This window comes from Apium graveolens, chromosome 5 (genome assembly GCF_009905375.1).
Source record: "Apium graveolens cultivar Ventura chromosome 5, ASM990537v1, whole genome shotgun sequence".
Lineage (NCBI taxonomy): Eukaryota > Viridiplantae > Streptophyta > Magnoliopsida > Apiales > Apiaceae > Apium > Apium graveolens.
Window position 1 is genome coordinate 246,345,084 of NC_133651.1, and position 25,145 is coordinate 246,370,228.

At 37.1% G+C, this 25,145-nt stretch overlaps 1 non-coding gene across 1 annotated transcript; it reads right to left on the bottom strand.

Moving 5' to 3' along the window:
- Window positions 1-297: 297 nt before the first annotated feature.
- On the bottom strand, window positions 298-404 carry LOC141662341 (small nucleolar RNA R71). The gene has a single exon (XR_012550462.1). It is a non-coding gene; the product is annotated as a small nucleolar RNA R71 (small nucleolar RNA).
- Window positions 405-25,145: the final 24,741 nt, after the last annotated feature.

Genomic DNA, 25,145 nt, shown 5'->3' on the forward strand with positions numbered 1-25,145 from the left:
CAAGCTAACACCTTTGAAATCAAGCCGGGCACTATTCAGATGGTGCAGAATTCTGTTTCCTTTGGAGGTGTTGCGACTGAAGACCCCAACATGCACATAAGGAATTTTGTCGAGATCTGCAGTACTTTCAAATATAATGGTGTGACTGATGAGGCTATCAAGCTGAGGCTTTTCCCATTCTCACTGAGGGATAAAGCTAAGGACTGGTTACATTCTGAACCAACTGGGTCCATCACTACTTGGCAAGATCTTGTGCAAAAGTTTCTGGTGAAGTTTTATCCAATGGCAAAGACTGCTGCTATGAGAAGTGCTCTTACTCAGTTTGTGCAGCAACCTACAGAATCTATGTGCGAAGCTTGGGAACGCTACAAGGAAATGTTGAGAAAGTGTCCACATCATGGAATGCCCGATTGGATGGTGATCACTGGTTTCTATAATGGTTTGGGGGCTCAATCTCGGCCCATGCTCGATGCAGCAGCTGTAGGCGCCTTGTGGGCCAAAAGCTATACTGAGGCTTATAATCTTATTGAGACTATGGCTGCAAATGAGCATCAAAACCCAACTCAGAGGATGATGCCTGGGAAGGTAGCAGGTATTCTATAAGTCAATGCAACCACCGCTATTGCAGCGCAGCTCCAAGCGCTGTCTATGAAGGTCGATTCTCTAGCTACCTATGGAGTCAATCAAATAGCTATCTTGTCAATGAATCTGTTCAGTATGTGAAAAATTATCAGCGACAACAGCAGCCCATGCCAGCTACTTATCATCCTAACAACAGAAATCATCCAAATTTCAGCTGGGGTAATAATCAGAATGCTATTCAGCCACCATATCAGCAAGGTATGAGTAAACAGTTCAATCCACCTGGATTTCAGCAACCACAACAGTATGCTCAAAGGCAATCATATCCTCAACAGGGAAGTGCAGCTGCACCCACTAGTGCTGATTTTGAGGAACTTAAGCTGTTGTGCAAGAGTCAGGCGGTTTCTATCAAGACCTTGGAAAATTAAATCGGTCAAATAGCTAATGTAGTGCTCAATCATCAACCTGGAACACTTCCCAGTGACACGGAAGTACCAGGCAGGAAGGAAGCTAAAGAGCAAGTCAAGGCTATTACCATAAGGTTTGGGAAAGTTGCTGATGCTGAAAAGGCAAAAGAAGGTGAAGCTGAAGTTAGAGATGAAGAAGCTAAGCAAAAGGAGAAAGCGGCGGAACCAAGGAAGACTACTGTTGAACACACTCTGCCTGAGGGTAATACAGGGGAGAAACAGCTCTATCCTCCACCACCTTTTCCTAAGAGATTGCAACAACAAAAGCTGGATAAGCAGTTCGGTAAGTTTCTGGAGGTGTTCAAGAAACTTCACATCAATATACCTTTCGCTGAGGCTCTGGAGCAAATGCCTAGTTATGCAAAGTTTATGAAGAGTATTCTTTCAAGGAAGGTGAAACTGGATGACCTTGAGACCGTTGCTCTAACGGAAGAATGCAGCGCTGTGCTACAGCAAAAGTTACCTCCAAAGCTTAAAGATCCAGGTAGCTTCACCATTCCTTGCATCATTGGAAAGTTGTCGTTTGACAAGTGCCTTTTTGATTTAGGAGCAAGCATCAATCTGATGCCATTGTCGATCTTTAAAATATTGGATTTGCCCCACCTACATATCTCTACAATTGGCTGATCATTCTATTACTTACCCAAGGGGCATAGTGGAGGATGTGCTAGTCAAGGTGGATAAGCTCTTCTTTCCTGCAGACTTTGTTATTCTGGATTTCGAGGAAGATAAGAAGATTCCCATAATCTTGGGAAGACCTTTCTTGGCTACTGGCCGTACCTTGATAGATGTGCAGAAAGGTGAACTTACTATGCGGGTGCAGGATCAGGGTATGACCTTCAATGTATTCAAAGCAATGAAATTTCCTATAGAAGATGAGGAGTGCTTAAAAGTGGATGTGATTGATTCTGCGGTTACTTCAGAACTCGATCATATGCTAATGTCTGATGCATTAGAAAAGGCCTTAGTGGGGGATTTTGACAGTGATGATGAAGATGGCAACGAGCAATTATAATATCTTAATGCTTCTCCTTGGAGGCGAAAGCTGGACATGCCATTTGAATCTCTTGGTACTTCTAACCTCAAGAATGCTGAAGGAAAGCTCAAACCATCAATTGAGGAACACGTACCTTGGAGCTCAAGCCATTACCTGAACACTTGAGGTATGCTTTTTTAGGAGATGTATCTACATTACCTGTTATTATTGCATCTGACCTTTCAGGTAGTGAGGAGGACAAGCTCTTAAGGATTTTGAGAGAATTCAAATCGGCTATTGGATGGACCATAGCAGACATCAAATGGATCAGCCCTTCATATTGCATGCATAAGATTCTGCTAGAAGAGGGTAGTAAGCCAACTATTGAGCAGCAATGCAGACTTAATCCTATCATGAAGGAGGTGGTGAAGAAAGAAATTCTGAAATGGCTGGATGCAGGCATCATTTATCCTATTTCTGACAGTTCTTGGGTGAGCCCCGTACAATGTATGCCTAAGAAAGGAGGTATCACTGTGGTAGCAAATGAGAAGAATGAGCTCATTCCCACTCGAACAGTTACAGGATGGAGAGTATGCATGGACTACCGAAAGTTGAACAAGGCCACGAGGAAGGATCACTTCCCTCTTCCATTTATTGATCAGATGCTTGACATGTTGGCTGGTCATGAGTATTATTGTCTTCTGGATGGTTACTCAGGGTATAATCAGATTTGTATTGCACCAGAGGATCAAGAAAAAACTACCTTCACTTGTCCATTTGGCACATTTGCTTTTCGCAGAGTTTCGTTTGGGTTATGTGGCGTACCGGCCACTTTTCAGAGATGTATGATGGCTATATTCTCTGATATGATTGGAAATAATGTTGAGGTGTTCATGGACGACCTCTCCGTCTTTGGACATTCGTATGATGAATGTTTGAATAATCTTCGTGCAGTACTCAAAAGGTGTGTGGAAACTAATTTGGTGCTCAATTGGGAAAAATGTCACTTTATGGTACGTGAAGGCATTATTCTTGGGCATAAGGTCTCTAGCAAGGGTCTTGAGGTGGACAAAGCCAAGGTAGGAGTCATTGAAAATCTTCCACCACCTATTTCTGTGAAAGGAATCCGTAGTTTTCTTGGTCATGCGGGTTTTTATCGGCGTTTCATCAAGGACTTTTCAAAGATATCTAAGCCGTTGTGCAACTTGCTTAAGAAGGATGTGCCTTTCAAATTTGATGATGAATGCTTGACGGAATTCGAGACTCTCAAGAAGAGTTTGATAACTGCACCTGTTATTACAGCTCCTGATTGGACCGAGCCTTTTGAGATGATGTATGATGCAAGCGATTATGCGGTGGGCGCAGTTCTTGGGCAGCGCAAGAATAATCTCTTTCATGTGGTCTACTATTCTAGCGAAACCTTAAATGGGGCCCAAATGAACTACACCACTATTGAGAAGGAGCTTTTGGCTATAGTCTTTGGGTTCGAAAAATTTTGATCTTATTTGCTTGGGGCAAAGGTGACAGTGTTCACTGATCATGCGGCCATTCGCTATTTGGTTTTCAAGAAGGATTCGAAGCCCAGACTTATTCGTTGGGTGCTCTTGCTACAGGAATTTGAGTTAGAGATCAAGGATCGAAAAGGTACTGAGAATCAAGTAGCTAACCATCTCTCTAGATTGGAGAATCCCGAGTCTACTTCACATGATAAGACATTGATCAACGAATCTTTTCCGGATGAGCAGTTGTTCGCAGTTCAGGAGGAAGAGCCATGGTTCACCGATATTGTGAATTATCTTGTCAGCAATATAATGCCTCCTAATTTGACCACAGCTTAAAAGAAGAAGTTTCTGCATGAGGTGAAGTGGTATATGTGGGATGAACCGTATTTGTTTAGACAGGGAGCTGACCAGATCATTAGGAGATGCATCCCATTCTGTGAGACGGAGGGGATATTATGAGACTGCCACTCCACAGTTTATGGTGGACACTATGGTGGTGAGAAGACGGCAGCTCGTATTCTGCAAGCAGATTTTTTCTGGCCTACCTTGTTTAAGGATGCTCAACAGTTCGTTTTAAGGTGTGATCATTGCCAAAGAGTGGGAAATCTTATGAGAAAGGATGAGATGCCATTAAATGTGATGCTTGAAGTCGAGGTCTTTGATGTTTGGGGAATCGATTTCATGGGGCCTTTTGTCTCATCCTACAATAATCAGTACATCTTTTTGGTAGTCGATTATGTCTGAAAATGGGTAGAAGTCAAAGCTCTACTGACGAATGATGCAAAGGCAGTGTTGAATTTTCTTCATAAGTAGATTTTCATAAGGTTTGGAATGCCACGAGTAATCATAAGTAATGAAGGGGCATTTCTGCAATCGTAAGTTTACTTCTATGATACAGCGCTACAATGTGAATCATCGAGTTGCTACTACCTATCATCCGCAAACAAATGGTCAAGCGGAAGTGTCTAACAGAGAGATCAAGCGCATTTTAGAGAAGGTTGTTTGTCCGTCAAGGAAGGATTGGTCTTTGAAGCTCGATGAAGCTGTTTGGGCTTACAGAACATCATATAAGACTCCACTTGGGATGTCCCCGTTTCAACTTGTGTATGGTAAGGGATGTCATTTACCTGCGGAGCTTGAGCACAAGGCCTATTGGGCGTTGAAGAAGTTGAAACTGGATCTAGATGCAGCTGGAAAGAAGCGAATGCTTCACCTTAATGAACTTGATGAATGTCGACTCCAAGCGTACGAGAACAACAAAATGTACAAGGAAAAAGTGAGAAGGTGGCACGATAGGAAGCTACATCCTAAGTTATTCGTGTCGGGGCAGCAAGTTCTTTTATTCAACTCTCGTCTCCGACTTTTTCCTGGGAAGTTGAAATCAAGGTGGTCTGGACCTTTTACTGTCAAAACTGTGTTTCCACATGGAGCGGTGGAGATTTTTGAGAATGATCCGGACCAAGCATTCAAGGTTAATGGTCAGCGTTTGAAGCACTACTATAGGGACACGACAAACCGGGAAGTGGTTAGTGCCGTTTTATTATCAACTTGAGGAAGGTACGTAACGTCAAGCTAATGACGAAAAAGAAGCGCTGCGTGGGAGGCAACCCATGATTTGTTGTTACAGGAACCCTTAGAAGTTAATAACATATCCAAAACCATAAAAAAATCAGAAAAACCGGGCTGAATTTTTTTTTTCCAGTGACCCCCTGAGCGCCCGCTCAGCTCTGCTGAGCGACCGCTCAGGGGTCGGCTGAATGGATTTTTTTTTTAGTTCACTAAAAATCCAAAAAAATCAGAAAAATAAAAACACAAATTTCAGCCCATAAAACCCACGACCTATTCCCCATTATCCCATGATTTTTACCCAGAAACCCACTCCTATTCAAATTTTACCCTTATCCATTCCCTATATATACATACACCTCTCCCATATATCTCCCACACAACTTCTACACTCAAACTCTCTCCCAAACACAAAAACACAATTCGTAAGCACTTTTATTCAGATTCAATGGCACCCAAGCGAGCAAGGACTATTGATAGCAGCAGCACTGTGCCTACGGCTGATTCTTCAAGGGGTACTACTGCGAGGCCTCGGTTGAATGATAGGGCTGCGGAGGAGGAGTACACTAGGATTTTAGGGAAGCTGATTCTGAAGGAGAGGGGGTTTTTACCATCGGGGAGGGATGGTGAGTTGTTGCCTATGATTGCTGAGAAGGGGTGGATAGCTTTTTGTGAGTCACCTGAAGCAGTGTCGATGAGCGTGGTTCACGAGTTCAATGCCAACGCGTAGGCCGAGAAGAATGGGTTTTCTGTGGTCCGGGGGATGACGGTTGATTATCACCCGGCGGAGATTCGCCGTGTGATTGGGCAGTGAGAGAGGAAGCCCACGTAGGAGAACTGGAACGAGAAAACTGCTGAGGATTTTGACTTGGATTTGATTTGTGCTACTCTCTGTAGGCCGGGCACAGTTTGGACCTTCAAGACTGGAACTAATGAGTATCATCACTTTCCGGCGATCGCGATGAACAGGTATGCCCGAGCATGGAATGCATTTATTTGTGCTAATATTCTGCCGTCTTCGCAAGCACATGAACATCCCTTATGCATCCACGGTTACTAAGCTTTGTCGAGCGGTGGGAGTTCAGTGGCCGTCTCATGAGCAGTTGCTGTTGTCGGCCGCTCCTATTGATTCCTGGACTCTGAATGCGATGCAGGAGTGGACCGGTGGTGAGCCCGAGGAGCATGGGCTGGGTTATCGTCTTCCAGGAGGGCGTCCAGCACGAGGTGCTACTATGGCGAGGCCACGGCGTGATGAGGCTGGTTCTTCGAGAGCTAAGGAGGGTGCTGGGATGGCTGATGCCCAATATAGGAGGTTGTCACGGAGGATGGATGCTATGTATGAAACGCAGAGCAGGTGTGCTCAGGAGCTCACCCTTGCGCTAGGGACTGCTTTTCGAGGCCTTAGAGCTGACATCCAGTGGCCAGTTTTTGGTGAGGACTCTGCATATCCGCCTCCTGATACACCACCCACTGAGGGTGATGATGATGATGACTCCGAGTAGGTATACCCTATGTTCCTTTCTACTACCTTCACTGGGGACAGTGAAGATTTTAAGTTTGGGGGTGGTAGTTAAGGAATATTTTGTGTGTGTATATCATATAACTGCATATTCATGATAGTTAGTTCATATAGTTGCATAATTTTTTCCATATAGTTTTTTATATAGCTTTATTTATTTATCATATCATGTAGCTCATGCATATACCATGATCCCTTTTGCGATGATTTAACGACTGATTTGTGATGTTGATGCGAGTGTAGTGATATCATTAAAGTGATGTTGAGTCATGTAGGTTGATATGCATGCTAGAAGCACTTGTATTTTCACTAAGTCTTAGAGAATCCTTAAGGACTAGATTGTTGTTATGATCTGATTGTTTTTGACGTTAATCTATTTATTATGCTTAGAATTTTATAATAGGTTCTTAGTGATAAAGGCATGAAAAAGAAAAAATAGAGCAAAAAAATGGAATTTGTTGCTAATTGTGGCTAGGCGTCAATTGGCTAGTAGCCGGCTCGTATGTTAAGCGAGTAGTCTAGGGTTGAGCAAGATGGAGCGAAACGCACTTGCTCAGAAATTTTGAAAAAAAAAATAAATAAAAAGGAAAAAGAAAAAAAAAGAGTATGTGTTTATGCATAATTGATCACGAGTGGGCTCTTTGGTATTCAAGTTATTAAGTTCTTAGGGGACTTTGTGCCTAGTGACCTAAGGCTTTTAGAGTCTGGGATCCGCTAACCTAACGCTCGCTACATGGATACCATTGTATAAGTCTTTTGTGGACCTCACTCATTGCACGGTCAAATAAGCATTAATGTTATTAATAAAAAGCATGATTCCGTCATAAGCTCCAGGATTCTCGTAGTGTTATAAGTCACTTTGTGCCTAGAATTTTTATTCTTTGTATAATCATGTGATTGCCTTGATGATAGTTGAGTCATAATAATTGATTTAGTTCCGGAGCATATCTGTTAAGCATCTGTACATACCACGTTTTTGGCTGTATGTTAGTTGGCATAATTTGATTGATCTTTAGTCGCTTAATTGCATTTGTTGAGATGTTGTAAGTTGGTTGGTTTGTTCGTAGTAAGGGGGATCACTGCATTTTATATAGATTGCATTCATGCATGATTTTTGTTTTTTTGAGTCTGTGACGCTTGAGGACAAGCATCAATTTAAGTTTGGGGGTGTGATAAGTGGCATTTTATACCACTTAGAACGTCTTAAAATAGCTTAAATTGGTGTCTTGAAATCAAGTATTTTGTGTATTTGATGCGTTTTTCTAGTGTTTGTTCGTTTCAGGGTAATAGTTGTATTTCGGGGGAGTAATCATCAATAATAAGCCTTGGCATGTGTCTAGCATTGCGAGAGGGAAGAGAGGAGCAGATTACAGCGAAGAAACGGAGCAAAAATTAGACATTTTCCAGTAGGGGTCTGAGCGCCCGCTCAGCTATGCTGAGCGGCCGCGCAGGAAGCTGAGCGCCTGCTCAGCTATGCTGAGCGGCCGCGCAGGGTCGGGAAATTTTAATATTTATTTTAGACTCCTATTTCTGTTTGGCTTCTAACTTCTGAGTAATCTGAGTTTTATGGGACTTCTATATAAGTAGATTTCAGAGACGTTTCACGTGTGTTGAATCGTTGTATTAATCGAGGAGCGAAGGAGATAAGGAAGAAGACCGTTTTAGCACACCGCAACGAAGAGGAAGCATATTTTCTTGTGATTCTTTATTTCTTTGTAACGTTGGATGCTAGTTTTCTTTGCTTTGAACCTATTTACTCTTGTGACGTACTCTGGTTTAATATAATTAGTTTAGTTATTATTCTTTTGTGTTTAGTTATCATGTTTTCATATGAACCCATGATGACGATAAGTGCTAACATGGGCTAATCGTGATCATGGGGTCATAACGGATTTACTATGGAATTCTTTAGTTAGTTGTTTAATACCTTAGTGTGTGATGATTGTATGATATCTAGTATTGGTTGTGCGTATTCGTCTTATGTGCGTCGTGAACATATAAGATAGGGTGTTAATCTCTTGTGAAGCGACGGTGGATCTCGAGATTTAGAACTTGCCATGCTAGCATAGGTTCATGTATGATGTTGCATGATAAGTGGGTAACTCTAATCGTTTTATTCGCCCTGTGTAATCAAAAGGAATAACTTGTGCTTAATTCATTATGTTGTCAATTTCTGTAGACATATAGGGACTCAACATAATTGATGCCTATTCAACTTCTATCTTAATTGTGGATGTTTGGTAGAATGGTATTAGTACAATGAAAGTTGGCTTTTATCAGTTTCGTGTTATTCGATTAATATCATCACTGTTGCATGCTAAGGGTAATAACAATGACTATTGAAGGAAGTAGTAATGAAGTTGTGATCTCATGAGTGTTTTAATATTGTTAATTCGAAGTGTTAATTAAGTGGTTAATTTTAGTAGTTAATTGTAGTTAATAATTAGTAACAAATCTAAGTGTTATTGTCTTAACATTGAGAAGTAAACATACATTGGTGAGTGAGTTTAATTGAACATAATTAGTCTGAGTCTCTGTGGGAACATAATTAGTCTGAGTCTCTGTGGGAACAAACTAGGAGGCGGACATCCCCAAATCTTAACGTGTTTAAGACCCGGTTTCCTTACTTTCCATATCTCATACGAAGTTTGAGGAACAGATTTTGGAAGGCACCTTATTCAGTAAATATGCTGAGGTTTCCAATGCATAACCCCATAGGAATACTGGAAGATTCGCATAGCTCATCATGGACCGAACTATGTCTAACAAAGTTCGATTTCTCCTTTCAGATACCAATCTGGAGGAGTCCACTGGGAGACTATACCATTTACTTTGAGATAATCTAGAGACTCTCCATTCAAGTATTCACCACCTCGATCTAATCGAAGAATTCTAATACTATGTTTGGTTTGTTTCTCCACTTCATACTTATACTCTTCGAACTTTTCAAAGGCTTCAGACTTGTGTTTCATCAAACACATATCCGAATCTAGATCTATCATCTATGAAAGTAATGAAGTACGAAAATCCACCCATGGCTTGCGTAGACATTGGTCCACATACATCTGTGTGTACCAATCCTAGCAAATCTGCAGCCCTCTCTCCATGTCCACTAAATGGAGACTGCAGTGCCACAATAAAGTGAGATTTTCGTCATACCTTTTCTTTTATTAGTTTGTTCAATCTAAAGTAAATTATGTCATATTTATACATACCATTATTTAAAGTACCACGTCCATAAAGAATATTATCTCTAAGAATAGAACATTCATTATTCTCAATAATAAATGAAAATCCAGCCAAGTCTAACATGGGAATAATATTCCTCACAATCGAGGGAACAAAATAACAATTATTTAAAACAATAGTCTTGCTCGTAGGCATATGTAAATGAAATGATTCTACATCTTTAGCAACAACTCTTGCTCCATTTCCCATCAGTAGAATCACCTCCTCTTCCTCAAGAGTCCTACTTCTCCTTAGTCCCTGCAACCAATTGCAGATGTCAGAACCATAGGCGGTATCTAATACCCAAGTAGAAATTTGGCTTAATGACATATTCACTTCTATCATGAACATACCTGAATCAGAAGTGGCAGTCTTACTACCCTTCTTCTTCTTCAATTCTGCAAGGTAAACCTTGCAGTTCCTCTTCTAGTGCCCCACCTTGTTACAGTGAAAGCAAATAACTTTGCTCTTGGGGTCTTCAGCTTTTGGTGGAACCGACGTTTTCTTCACCTACTTTCTTCTTCTTGGAAGGGTTCCTCTTCCTTTTCTTAGGATTGGAACCTTCACCAATTAGAAGAACAGAACTCTTCTTAGGGAAAAATTCGATTCCGCAGTCTTCAACATGTTGTGGAGTTCAAGCAGGCTGACATCCAACTTATTCATGTGAAAGTTCACAACAAACTGCGAGAACGAACTCGGAAGCGATTCCAAGACCAAGTCTTGGCTCAGCTCCCCATTCATGGCAAAACCAAGTTGTCCAAGACGTTCAATCAAATTGATCATCTTAAGTACATGTTCATTCATAGATGATCCCTCAGACATCCTACAACCGAACAACTCCTTCGATATCTCATATCGAGCTGTCCTCCCTGCCACATCATACAACTCTTGTAGATGCATGAGGATAGTGTGAGCATCCATATGCTCATGTTGCTTCTGTAGCTCAATGTTCATGGAAGCTAGCATGATGCATTGAGCAACATTTGCATCATCTATCCACTTACGATACACAACATGTTCATCATTATACGCATCGCTAGCAGGTTCAGTAGGCTTAGGTGAGTCAATCACGTATGCCAGCTTCTCAATCCTAAGAACAATTCTCAAGTTTCGAAGCCGGTCAGCATAATTAGGACCAGTCAATTTGTGAGCATCTAGTATGCTCCTGAGTGATAGTGCAGAAGACATAACGTACAAAGTAAATCTGTAAATGATAAACACATAACAACACTTAGCAAATATTCGATTTCATTTTAAAACACTATATGAATCGGGTCTTTATTCATAAGTGGCTCCCACTAGTTTACCTAATTTATTTAACCCCCTACATGAAAAATTAAGCATTCATAATGCTAGTGGGAATAGGGATCCTACATTCCATTACACAACCCCGGCTGTGACACGAAACGCCATGTAATGTTCAATAGGCAGACAACTCTTGTCAATTACATCTAATGTTATTCCCTAATCAAACTTTAGCCTCTTGAATAATTGAGTCACGGCTGTGGCATGACAAACTCAATATTATAAGTCAAGTCTAACCCAACACTCCGTACAATTGAATCAGTCCCCAAAGGCCCACGGCTGTGGCACGTAACGACCTTTAGATTTTTATTCAATGTACATATCTCTATGTAATAGACAAGTATTTCTTATTTCAAAATCAAAGCCCTCGGCTGTGGCACGAAATGACAATGATTTAAAAATAAGAACTACTTTCTATTATGTTGGAAGGCTATGACCGACACAAGCCCGTTGTGTCATTGGCCAATTACTACTTGATATTATTTAATTTTAGAGGGATTATATTACGTTACAATCATAATCATATTATAAAGAGATTCTTCCTTTTAAATTAAATATTTCAAATCAATAATCAATAATCAGATGATTCCCAGATCGGGTGGAGCATTGTCAAGAGGCGTCACTTAATAACCCTTTCTTACAGATAGAAATCTGTTGTTGACAGAATCATCCTTTCTCTCATATCGAAAATTCATATTCAATTACGTGTTTCATAAACACAAGAATCTCATGATTGTATTCATAATATTATTATTAAGGTTATGAAATAATTTCACTATACTAGGTTGTCTAACAAACGCCTTATGTTCATTTAAGTTCACCTAAATCTATCATCGCATGATAAACTAAGCATATATCACATATATAAACATGAATAAACATCAAGGTAGGCATGTTATATCATCTAGCACATTAGTCTAAGCATTATACATCTCTATGTATCACATGAAGCACTTAAAAGCAATTCAAACGATCGAAAACAGCTTTAAAACACTTATGTTAGCTATAAACAGTTCGAAACAATTTCATAAAATATCATACAATATACCATTAGAAGTGTCTCGAAGAGACGAATCCAACGGCACCAAAATTGCCCAATTCTGAGCTGCCACGCGCCCGCACGCGCCGAAAGAAGGTCTCCCACGCGCCCCCACGCGCACACGCTCTGTCAGGCGCGTGTCAGAACTCGGCCCACGCGCGCCCACGCGCTACACGCGCCCAGAACCCTACGCTGACGTCAGCATGATGTCATCTGATGACATCAGCATGACGTCAGCATGACGTCACCAGCGCGTGTCTCCCACGCGCCGCGCGTGGCACGCCTGCGCGTGAGCCCCACGCGCGCGTGGTCGACGCGCGGTCCTCCCCCTTTCTGCGATTCGCCGCCGCCTGACATCGTCTCGATTGCCGTGCCGCCGTACCTTCTCTGTCTGTTCCTTGCTTTGCTTCCCGTGCCACACAGACAGCCACAGCAACCAACACAGCAGATGCATAATATATATACTTACAATTTATATATATATATGATTATTTAATTACGAATTTAATTGTAAGAACTTCAAAAATTCATAATAAAAAATCTATACATTATAAAATTATGAAAAAAATACCCAGACGATCTACAACACTTGTAGAACCCAGATCAACATTCAAAATTATTCTGAGAAACGATTTCTCATCAGACAAAATTAATGCATGATATAACTTGTAAAAATCATAATTAATTCATACAAGCACATAAAATTCTGAAATTTTTACCACAGATTTATATGTATACAACCTATGCTCTAATACCATTGTTGGATTTTAAACATAGCGGAGGCATGGTAAAACACTTTTACATATATAAAATCCAAATAAAAGCATATAAATCGTCGTAAAAACATAGGGATCGATTACTAACCTTTAATATGCGATCCAAGAGCAACGATCGGAGATCCTTAGCAGCTGCTCCTCAAACGTGAAACACTTCACCGGTATCCACCAAGAAAACGACGTTAAGGAGGAGGAGGAGGTGGAGAGAATTAGGTTTTATAAAATTTTGGGGTTTTTTGGGTTAGAATAAAAATAGGGTTTATAATAGTATATTTATAGGAAAAATTTTTAACTGAAATTTTCCCATAAATATTTTTATTATTATCCCATTTATTATTCTCATTAATAATTAAAACACCTTTTAATTATTAATCCTTTTTCTAAACACTTTAGAAATAATTCTCTCTCTTGATTTAATTTCCAAAAAATTAAATCCTTAATTAATAATGTTAAGAACTTTTCTTAATTAATTTATAATCAATTAAATCTCATTTAATCAATTATTAAATTTTCCAATTAATTATTTATTTCACAAATAAATAATTATTAGCCATTATTAATTAATTCCTCCACCATTAAATTATTCTCTTTTTATGGTGTGACCCTGTAGGTTCAATATTAAGCCAGTAGTAGAAATAAATAATAATAAAACTATTTTATCATTATTTATATAAATTCTCTAATTTATTAAATATGATTAATTAATTAATCACATTTATTCTACATCGTGAGGGATACTTCTCAGCATATCGCGACTATCCGAATAATATGAATTCATTGCTTAGAATACCAAGAACCTATTCAGTGAATAGTTACCGTACAATAAACTCCTTCTACCCTACAATGTCCCGATTAAATACAAGGCATGGATCTCGTGTCAAGCCTATCTAATTCAATCACTTGCTTACCATTTACTATGCGTAGTTCTATGCAAATTAGAAACTCCTTTCTAATTTCATTCACTCTGGCCAGAGATTCCTGAACTAGCATAAGTGGATCAGCCTTGAACATTCGCTTCCTTCACTGGAAGGGGTAGATCCTTTATTGATCATACACTATCTTCGTGTATAAATTCCTATACCCAGTAGAGCCCTAATAATTATCCCTGGAGACTAAGAACTAAACCAAAGCATAGTTCAGTGTACACAAGATGACTATGATGACCTCAAGTCTAAGGATACTTGTACAACTATCACTATGTGAACAATTGCTGACACGTGAGTGAACACCATCAATTGTTCAGCTGTGCGAGTCATGTTCTGTGAACTTATTCTATAATAAGCACCTACATACTAGCTATAGTGTCACCACACAAATGTCTATGAGAACATACATCCTTCATAATGAAGAAAGCATAGTATGTACCGATCTTTGCGGATTATTAATTACCAGTTAGTAATCCTATGATCAGGAACTATTTAAGTTTAGAGTTATCATCTTTTAGGTCTCACTATTATGATCTCATCATAATCCATAAAAAGCTTTACTCTAAACTATGGTATATCTTATTTAAACACTTAAATAGATAGAGCCCGTAATAAAAAACAAAAAAAGTCTTTTATTAATATCAATGAAATCAAAACAGATTACATAAAAAGTTATTCCTAAATCCTAATACATGATTGGACTTAGGACATATTCCTTTCACTAAAAACCCTTCAGATGTATCATCAGTATCCGCAGAACATCAGTATCAGAAGACAGTCTATTGTGAACATTAAGTATGTTCCTTATTTTGAGGGATGGACATTTGTTCGTTCTGAGTGATAGGACTTTATATATTCAGTTAGAGATATGTATCGTTTTCTATTAGTAATTGATAATGCATATCCAAGACTATTTTGTAGAAGCTGTGTATTATATAAACACAGTTTAGGTCATCACATAGTGATGAACTCTAGCATTGTACGACCTACCAGCTCTCAAGAACATCAATATTTCTTGAGAGAGTTTGTAACAGTTTTTATCAGAAATATAAAGAACTATTATATTTTTATACTTGTTCGAAACATTTATACAAATGTATCCAACCCCCTTATACAATTGTATCTTTACTAGGCAACAAGTTACATTGGACCCTTCGAGATATTAAGACGTATTGGGAAGTTAGCATATGAACTAGCCCTAACCCCGAACTTGCAATAAATTTATAATGTGTTCCATGTATCAATGCTAATGAAGTATCATCCGGATGCTAGGCACATAGTGGAATACGAGAACATGGACATACAACTATACTTGACCTATGTATAGCAACCAGTGAGGATCACGGATCAAAAGGAGCAGGTGCTTCGGAACAAGGTGATGTTCTGTGGCAGAAACATAATATAGAGGAATCGACTTGGGAACTAGAGAGCGCGATGCTAGAAAATTATCCCCATTTATTTTCTATCTCCAGGACGGAATCCTTTTTAGGAGGGGAGATTGTAAAAACCCCAATTTTTGAAAATTTTTGTAATCCTGATGAATAGTAAGTTTTGCTGATTTTTGCTGATTGTGGAAAATTATCAGACCACCCTATGTAAGAGTTCTTTTATAGAAATTATGAGATCGTATTAGTATTCCATAATTTAAATGATTGAATGTAAAGGTCGTCAAAATTCGAATTCGAATTCTAACACTTTGATTTTTCCCGAAAATCCACCAGATATCGAAGGAATTAAGTATAAGGTAACATGATTAAAAGAAATTCAATTGAAGGATTATAATAGAGGATCATAAAAGAAATATACAATATTCAGAAAGGTTTAGGGAAAACCAAGTAATAAGATCCCATATATTATCCCTCAAACAATCAACGAGAACGAGAGTTAAGCGAACCATAAAACAAATAATCGACCAAGGGTCAAGCTTATGCAAATAAAAAGGGGATTAACCAAGCAATTAAGTACTAATCAAAGAGATTAGAGAAGTATGACATCATCAAACCATACGAATGAGACAAATGGCTAACTAGTGATGCAAGCAAGATGATGTATGCAAATTAGGAAGATATTTGTTCAAGGATCATCCTCATCCAAATATTCTAATCACATTATTAGCCAAGTAATTAACCAAGCTAATTCATTACAGAAAAACCAAGGCAACAAGCAAGCAAAGCTCTCTCCTTTTCATGCAAAAAAAGAAGCTTTGGCCTTTTTTTTTAAAAACCAAAGTCCAAGCTCCACTTCTTACTAATTTACAAGGTATTTATCCTAACTTCTCCTTCATTAGTTACATGCATCCTAGAAATCATAGCCTCAAATTCCATTCCTAGATATTTATAATAATTTATCCACAAAGATGGTAAATATTGTTTTCAAAAAACTAATTTTATTTTCTTGATTTTAATGGAAAGATCAAGGTTGTTTAAGAGTAGATCAAGGCTCCCATAGGCATTTCAAGGCTCTTGCATTGTTTAGAAGCTCCAAGAAAGGTATAACTCTTCAATCCCTTAGTATTAACTTGATTAGTTTGAGTTTTTATGATGATTGGATGATGGATTAAGTGTAGTAGTTGTTTAAGCATGTTTAGATCTTCGATTGATTAAGTTGTTTTGTGGATTTTGTAGATGTGAATGATACTTGTTAGATTTGAAGTTCTTGATCACATTTTGACTTAGTTTAGATGTATAAGTTGAGATCTTGAGTTATTGTTGTAATGATAAGGTTTTGGATCCTGAGTTGTTGATGAATTGTGGTTGTTTGGTGTAAATTAGTATGGTTACAATATGGGAACCGTTAACGTATAGTCGTCGTAACTAGGTTTTTCTAGAGACTATTTTTATACATAACTTTTGGACCCAAACACCCACTGCTATGAACTAACCAGTGCCATGCTTAGATATTTTATGATTTAAGTTTCGTTTTGATATGTGGATTTCTTTAATCGGATTTACAATTAAGGAGAAACGACCGTTTTAAGTAACGGCATTTCGCGAACGAACCCGTACCCCTCGTATAACTTTGAGACCATGTTTAAGACTCCTAAAATACTTATCGAAACATGAAACAATTATTTAAAGTTGCTTAGGCAGTTAGTAAAGTCCTCGCAAAGGAATTCACCTTAAAATGTTTAACGGTAAATTTTATAAAAATATTAGAGTCGAGGGTACGCGAGCGACTAACGTAAACCTTTAAGCGTGAAAGTGAGCGTTAGGATTGCATGGCTATAGTCTAGTTTCTTAAGCAACAGAGGATTAATTCTGGTTTATGTTGTTGTTTATAGGTTACCGGACCCATTCTAAGCTCATTACCACCCCACGACACTCAGACAAGTTTTCTACCCCTATTACTGTTGTGATGATATATATATATGCGTTATCTTGAGAGAACTGCATGAGTACAGTTAGAAAAATCTTGCGATATATATATGCATATATGTTTTGGGAAGCATATTGATAAGATATATATATATATATATATATATATATATATATATATGCGTGCATGTTTTGAAATCGTGGTACTTTATTGTCAAATACAATTGCTTTTAAGTAGAGCTTACAAGCTACATAATACATATGCTAGTATTTAGCGATATTTTGCGTATCCCCTTAGAGTAGGGCATACAAGTTCAACAGTGTACCTAAACTGGGAAGCGATGTTCCCGAGTACATTATATATAGTTTTTAAAATTATTAATCGAATAATACTTATTCGATAGTTTTAAATTATAAGTGAATATTATTTTATGAGTATTCCTTTAAGATTTTTGTTACGATCAAAGATTATTTTGATATTTCACATGGAGATTCTACTTATGAAACTTATTTTATTTATTAAATGAATATTATTTTTGAATATTAATTCGAGGACTTATGACTCCGCTTATTTTTTTAAATAGTATTCTTTATTTCCTTAAAGAATAATGTGTCGATACTCGTCTAATAATTTTGAAAATGATTGATATTATTTAAATCATCCTTACTTTAAATATTTTCAGAGATTATTTTTAAACTTTATCAAAACCATTTTCAAAAGAATAGAGAGGACCCCAAATCCCGTTTTTAAGTTTGAATCTTCGTTATAAAGGGGTTTTAAATATTCGCTCAAAACTAGGGGATCCTTCTTAGTGTTGTATTTTCATATTCGCAACGAAGTTGTTGAATAGATAAAGAGGTTTTTGATTACTTACCCAACAGCGGGAAGTAAATCCTTAGAACAAGTTTAATCCATTAACAGGCATCGCCTGGGAAATTTTCAGTGAGTTTTCCTTTCCAACTAGATACGGCTTCTTGGTGGAGCCATATCAACTCTGAATCGTAGAACTAGAATAAAATACAAGTTTTACTTGGGGAAAAGGGAGACGAGCTTTATGTTTCAGAGTCATGGAGTTCATCCGAACTAGGAGTTGCGTAAGTGGCCGAGTGATGCCGGCCCAGCCTTATTTTATTGGCCCAAATGGCCCGGAAGTTCCGCTGAGACGGTCCATTCCTTAGGAGTTCATCGTTCGATTGATAAATAAATCCGACTGTTCTCCTATACATGTAGAAAATTAAGGGGTTATACTAGTACGACTGATCATCGTAAGTTCTCTTCCTGGAATGACAAACTCCCATAATGAGTTCACAATCCAGTCTGGATATCTTTACAACACTACCCAGAGCACTTCGATAGAAAGGCTATGGCTGGGTGACGGATGAGTGCTGGCAGGGTCAAGCTTTCAAAATGATGTTTTCATCAAATGAAGTATCTTGTAACTTCATTTATAAGATAAACTTTCGAAAACTGTTGATAATTTGAAAAGTAGTAGTTTCAAAGAGTTTGTGGATAAGATATATGATTATATTGAAGTATCTCGTAACTTCACCTTTTAAAACTTGTATCTAGTTAATGTTACTTTATGCATAATAAAGACTTTCAGTAAGATATTGATTAAAATGCATTGCATTGTTAATCATAATATACATGCTATTTTGTGAGCTGTATTGCTCACTCTTGCTTTGTTCATTCATCACACAACATCAGCTAGGCAAGATGGCAAGACTTGAGCAAACCCACCGCAAGAGCGTGGGAAGCGTCCCGTGTAACACCCCAAATCCGGGGTCAAGATTTGGTGTCACTAAATAATCTTTACATAATATAATATAATATACAAATAACCCCTTAAAACCGGATCGTTTACAGGTTATGGTATGAAACAAGAATCTAACCTTCTATAACCACAACAACTAAAATACAAATTTAAATACCTTTGTACTAATTCCCTTGTCTAATTTTTCTAACATCTTCATCCTCTTATAGCAGAGATCTTTCTAACTTCTGCTGTCTATTCAAATCTATTTTTTTATCCTTGTTTGTTTCTGAAAAAATAAGAATTTACAAAGCAAGAGTGAGCCAAAAATGCACAGCAAGTATATAACTGAGTTCCAAGCATCAATATCAAAGGAAAATTTTTGGACAAAATCTTTAAATAACTTTAAACAATTCTATTTATTTGAGGGAGTTGAGCGAATAAACATTGGTTGTTACCAGCCCTTAATTATAAATCAAAAGTGACAAGCAATTCCCAGATTCATCTCCTAAATCAGGATTTTGTCCGGTTTTGGAATCGTAAAACTTTTTGAGAGAGAATGTCGTTAATAATGGAGATCAACAATAAATTAGACTGGACACTAGTTCACACCTATATCCTGCTGATCAGCCAGGATACTGTGTAGATCTATATCTCACTATATAGATCCAGTTGGGTACCCAGACACTATCCCCCAAGGGTCCGGTCCATCCCCAGCCCATAGGGTTCAGCTCATCACTGGCCCACACAGTAACCATCCAGCCCGTAGAGTATTTTGATGTCAAATCATTTTGATTTCAAAACATCCCAATTCAGGGTCCGCAAATAACCCGGAAGAATAGGTATTTGCTCGAGAGATCAATCGATAATATAGGAACAATAATAAAAGGGGCTTGCATAATTAAAAGTAATTGCAGTGAAATATAAAATAGTTAACTATTCTGAACTTAGAATAGGAATGAGGTATTTGTAGTATTTTACGAGAAAAGAAAGGAATACTTGCCTTGATACGCTTTAACCATCATTACGGGGTGACTTTGGTTCGAATTGAATGTTCGACTTTATCGTCAAACCACTACCCTATTCTGGATATGATCCCAACACTCAGGTCCTTCGATTGGAACCTTGCTGAGTTGGACAACTAACCACCAGATCACTCTTAATCCGATGTCAATCCTCGGGTCTTCCGACTAGGACCTACAGGGTTGAAATACCCTAATTTAAATAATCGTTTAAGCTTAATATAATGTCACTATCACTTCTAACCATACAATTTCATATCCCGATTCATATTATCAAAATACACATAGCAATCATGGTTCACATCTTCGAAATTCGGTTCGGTATTTATTTTCGGAAAGTACGTATTTTCATCGTCCTGAAAAATAGGGTAATCGATTATTCACAAAATATCTTGTCACGCCACATAATTAGATTTTGTCTAATATAAGTATATATCTTCGTTTGACGTCTTCGATAATTATAGGTTACGTTCCCGTGTTTTCGGAATTATTTTCCCGAAAATTGGGCAGCGTCTCCTTTATTTATCGGCCTACCCGTCGAAACAATTCGACGTCAATCAGAACAACAAATAACAATCCACAACCAACAATCCCAATATTCAAGTATCCTAATCACAATACGAATTCAATCATTAATTATTATTATTCGTATTTTTGTGTTTTTATTCGTAGGACTCAGATTATATCACCACAGTCCACCGTCGGCTCACCGAGGCTCATCACCGACGGAGGTAAAATTTGCGGGTTCCCGATTATTCCGGGCTTCCGACACAAATTCCACCGATTAAATTAATATTATTAGTATCTTTTCTCGGACAAACAATATATATATATATAATTTTTCTTTTCATAAGTCTTAATCAATTAATTTGTGCAGAGAATGAAATAAATAATAAAATAGATTCCCACAGCACACGCACACGCGCGTGCAATAGCACCGAACAACAGAACACATCGGCACCGGAAAAAGGAAGAGACAAGCGGAAATTGAACGCCAAGAACACACAAACGCTCGCAATCCGCACACACACGCACACAATCAACACAAACATGCACACAATTAACACATACACACATACGAGGACCAGGCACACAAAGTTAGCAGCACACGCGCCTCAACCTCGCCGGAGCGGCGAAGGGAGGCGACGGAGATGCAAGAAACAGGGAGAAACTGGGACAAGGGTGGGCGAAATTACCGAATACAGAGCCACGAACAACTCGGAATCGAGTTGTGATAAGGAAAAAATGAACAAGGATGGGGGCAGCTGTGATTTGCCATGAAGAAAAGAGGAGAGAGACACAAAAGAGACTAGAGAGAGAGAAATGAGAGAGACAGTCATGTATATCTGTGTTTGTGTATTTGTTTTGTATTTTTATGATTATCCGGTTTTTTTAATTATGTTCTGATTCGTTTCCTCACAAATTAACGAAGTAGTTGCACGACAAATTTGTCAAAAATTTATAAATTACATACCACCATTCTCGGAATATTCAAAAGTTGACAAAATAAAATTTTTATGATTTTTGAATCATTTTTGGAACTTACATCAGACCTATATTTAAACGAATTTATGAATAAACACACGAGTAAATAAAAGACAGAAAATTACCGGAATAATTTTGAAATTCTCAAAATATTCCAAACTTAATAAAATATGGATTTCATAATTTTTGAAGAATTTTGGAATTAAATACTCATTTTAGAATTAAATGAAATCAGAAAATTATTTAAAGATAAATAATTGATAAAATATTGATTTCTGAATTTTACAAATTCCTAAAAATAAACATTAAAATTATAAAGCATAAAAATAATTTTTGAAACAATTTTAAAATTTATGAGAATAAATATTCAATTAAATCACTTTTAAAAGCAACAACAAAATCATACAATTTAATAATTAATTATACCAATAATCCTTATATCCAATAAATCACAAACAACTAATAATAAAGCAATGCACGGCTGACAGAACCATCAAGTATTTTATTTATTTAGTAATTCCATAATTACACTTATATATTAGATTCGAAAATAGATTACTTAGTCGATAAGTAACTATAAAACGATGCAATTTTCATACCAGATTTGGATAATTATCAAAACAAAACTTCTTATAAAACACTTTATATGAAAATAAAGTAATATTATCCTGTATTTCGAGAATACGGGTTTTATCGATCTATAAAATGATTAGCGTATTGAAAACTTTACGCCGGGACCCATACAGGCCAAACCGTACCCCGGATCAAAAAAGTCAAGACACGGAAAGTGTTCAGAATCATTAGATTCGGTTATGAACGAGTTTTATGAACAATTCCGGGTTGTAAAAACGCAAAAATGGTTGAAGTGGGACGATTTCAAATTCTAAAAAGTAATTTTATAATTACTTAAAAATAATCATTATTAATGCTATAAATCCTTATGAAATCATATAATGATCCAAAAATTGCCACAAAAATACCAAAATTATCTTTGTTTAATTCTGGATAATTAAAAATTTAAAAATCCAAATTTTATCATATATAAACACCCAAATATTAATACCAGTCATCAAATAATTCACCAAAATTTACGTAATAATCAAATAATAATTATTTATTGATAAAAATAATTATACGATATTTCCCGGATGTTACATCCTTCCCCCTTAAAAGGATATTGTCCTCAAAATCATGCTAAGGAACAGACAACGATACTTTTCGAGTATCTCACTTAGAATTTCTCAGAACTCATCACTTTAATCACTATTCAACGGTCTCCTACCGATATTGAATCTATCAGTTACTCACGTAACCTGACTCAAATCTCCATTTCATACATATGGAGCTAAATTACTCTTCCTGGTTATATACATATAAACGTCTTATGAACTCGTTATACCTGTGACAAGGCCAACTCATTCGCAATCGTTCTACCTATCTTACCGTCTCAAAGGATGAACTTAATTTATATTAATCTTTTTCTTCTTTCTAATTCTAATAATTCGTGCTCATGAATGCTTCCCATTTTCACTAGCTGTTCTACTTCACTTCCCATGTCTCTTTTTGCTCAATTAGCCTGACTTGTGATCGCTTTCAATCGTATTCGAGAACCTTTAATCGACCTCACGTACCTTTCATTCATCTGTGAATCATATACTGAACTCTTGGCATCTTCGATTTCTAAATGTCTTAAGTCCATTCTAAAATTTAAAATTAAAAAGAAAATATCGACAATTGCATTTAACTCACCACTAAATAGTATACCTCAATTTCTTTTTAATCACTGTCGAGTATATCCATCGAGCGAGAATCTTTTACTATCTGAAAGAAAATATATTAATTTGGAATGGGCTGAATCATAAATTTATTCAATAACACCCCATACTGAAGTCAACATCAATCATCTATATTAATACCACCCTTAATATTTAACAACAAGTAAGTATCAGCATAAATCAGAAACTAAATCAAAACCTGAACTTAATTTCTAACTTTTCCAATTCCTTTTCCAATTCCCCAGCAACCTTAATGATATTCACTATTTCTTTTCTACTCAAGACATTTGTCCCTAAATGGACTTTTCCTGGTTGGTAGTTAATCATGCAACTGTAGCTCATAATCAATTCTGACCATAATTCATACCTTTGAAGCTTAGAATGCAGTTGCTACTTTTAACTCTTCGCGGACATATCTTCAGGCATTCAACTTGGTCTTCCTTAGTCCTCGAATGGGCGAGGATGTTATCAATAAATATAATTACATAATCCAAATACTCCTCATACACTATGTTCATTTAATCCTCAGAAATGACTGGTACATTTGTTAATCCAAATAATATCATCAGAACTCATAATGCCTAAACCTTACTCAAAACACAGTCTTTAGTATGACCTCAGGCTTATCTTTAGCTGACGGTAGCCTGATCTTAGGTCATCCTTTAAAGACCAACATGTTTCTTTAATTGAATACTATAAATAATCATTTCTATGTAGGAGTTACTTATTCATATTCGTCAACTTTTTAAACTTCTGATAATCAGTGTGTAACTTCATACATCCATTTTTCTTTTCTATGACCACATTAGTGCATAACGTGAAATACACCTTATCTCATTATCCCTTCATCCCACAATCCTAAAGTTTCCTTAACTAATTACTTGATTCCTACTAGGCCATACAATACAGGGCTTTGACACCATCCCGACTCTGTTCAGTAATCAATGAGGAATTTTATCTCATTCTCCGAGGTAACCCTGGTAAATCATCCGTTAGAACCATCGGGACTTCATTTTAATTCTAGGGAATTCTGATATAAAATTTATTACAATGCTTTTCTCTGACATTTTTCCACATATAACGTTCTTTCTTTTCTTCATGCCAAATTACCAGAAGGTCGTCTTCTATCTTTATATTTTGTATCAGATTCCTGGAGTAACCTGAATTTCCCGAGTTGCCACGATTTAACCAACTCCCATTTATTTATTCATTATATATATATATATATTCTGCTTTATTCATGTCTATCTATCCATGAATGGTATAATTCTTTTTAGTTCAGCACAGTTCATAGCATTTCCCACACTTCTGTCAACATATTAATCAAATCGATTAATTAAAATTTATACTTGAATCTGGTAACAAGCTACTATCTCCTTGAAGCAATAACACACTTATTTCCCCGGATAACGTATTTAACAATAAAAGGATAATCAGGTTTGGTTAAACTATTCCTAGAAATTCAAATAACGCTTTCTTCATCTCTGGTTTTCAAATGATTTTACTATAACATCTCTTAACGAACTTTATTCATTTTGACATCATTACACTATCATACTCATTCTTTGCTACTGGTTTTGGTTCTTCAGTAAATGTGACATTTACTTACATGCCCATCCATTTTTGTTCTTATGTCAAGCCCACCAATATCCTCGTTTAATCTTCCCTATTTACGCGTATTCTTTGAATGAAATTCCTATCTCCAATTATCGGCGTTTCACTTCATTTTCATATCAGTTTTGGCACAACTAACGTTCACAACTTTCTTATATCCTGGACCATTTTATAAAATTTCTTTATCATCCTTTTGATTCCACTTCTTTTATTAATTAGATCTCCATTCTCATCATTCTTTATTTCTTTTAAACATGAGGAATCTCTTTTCCTTGATAATACTAATATGTTCATT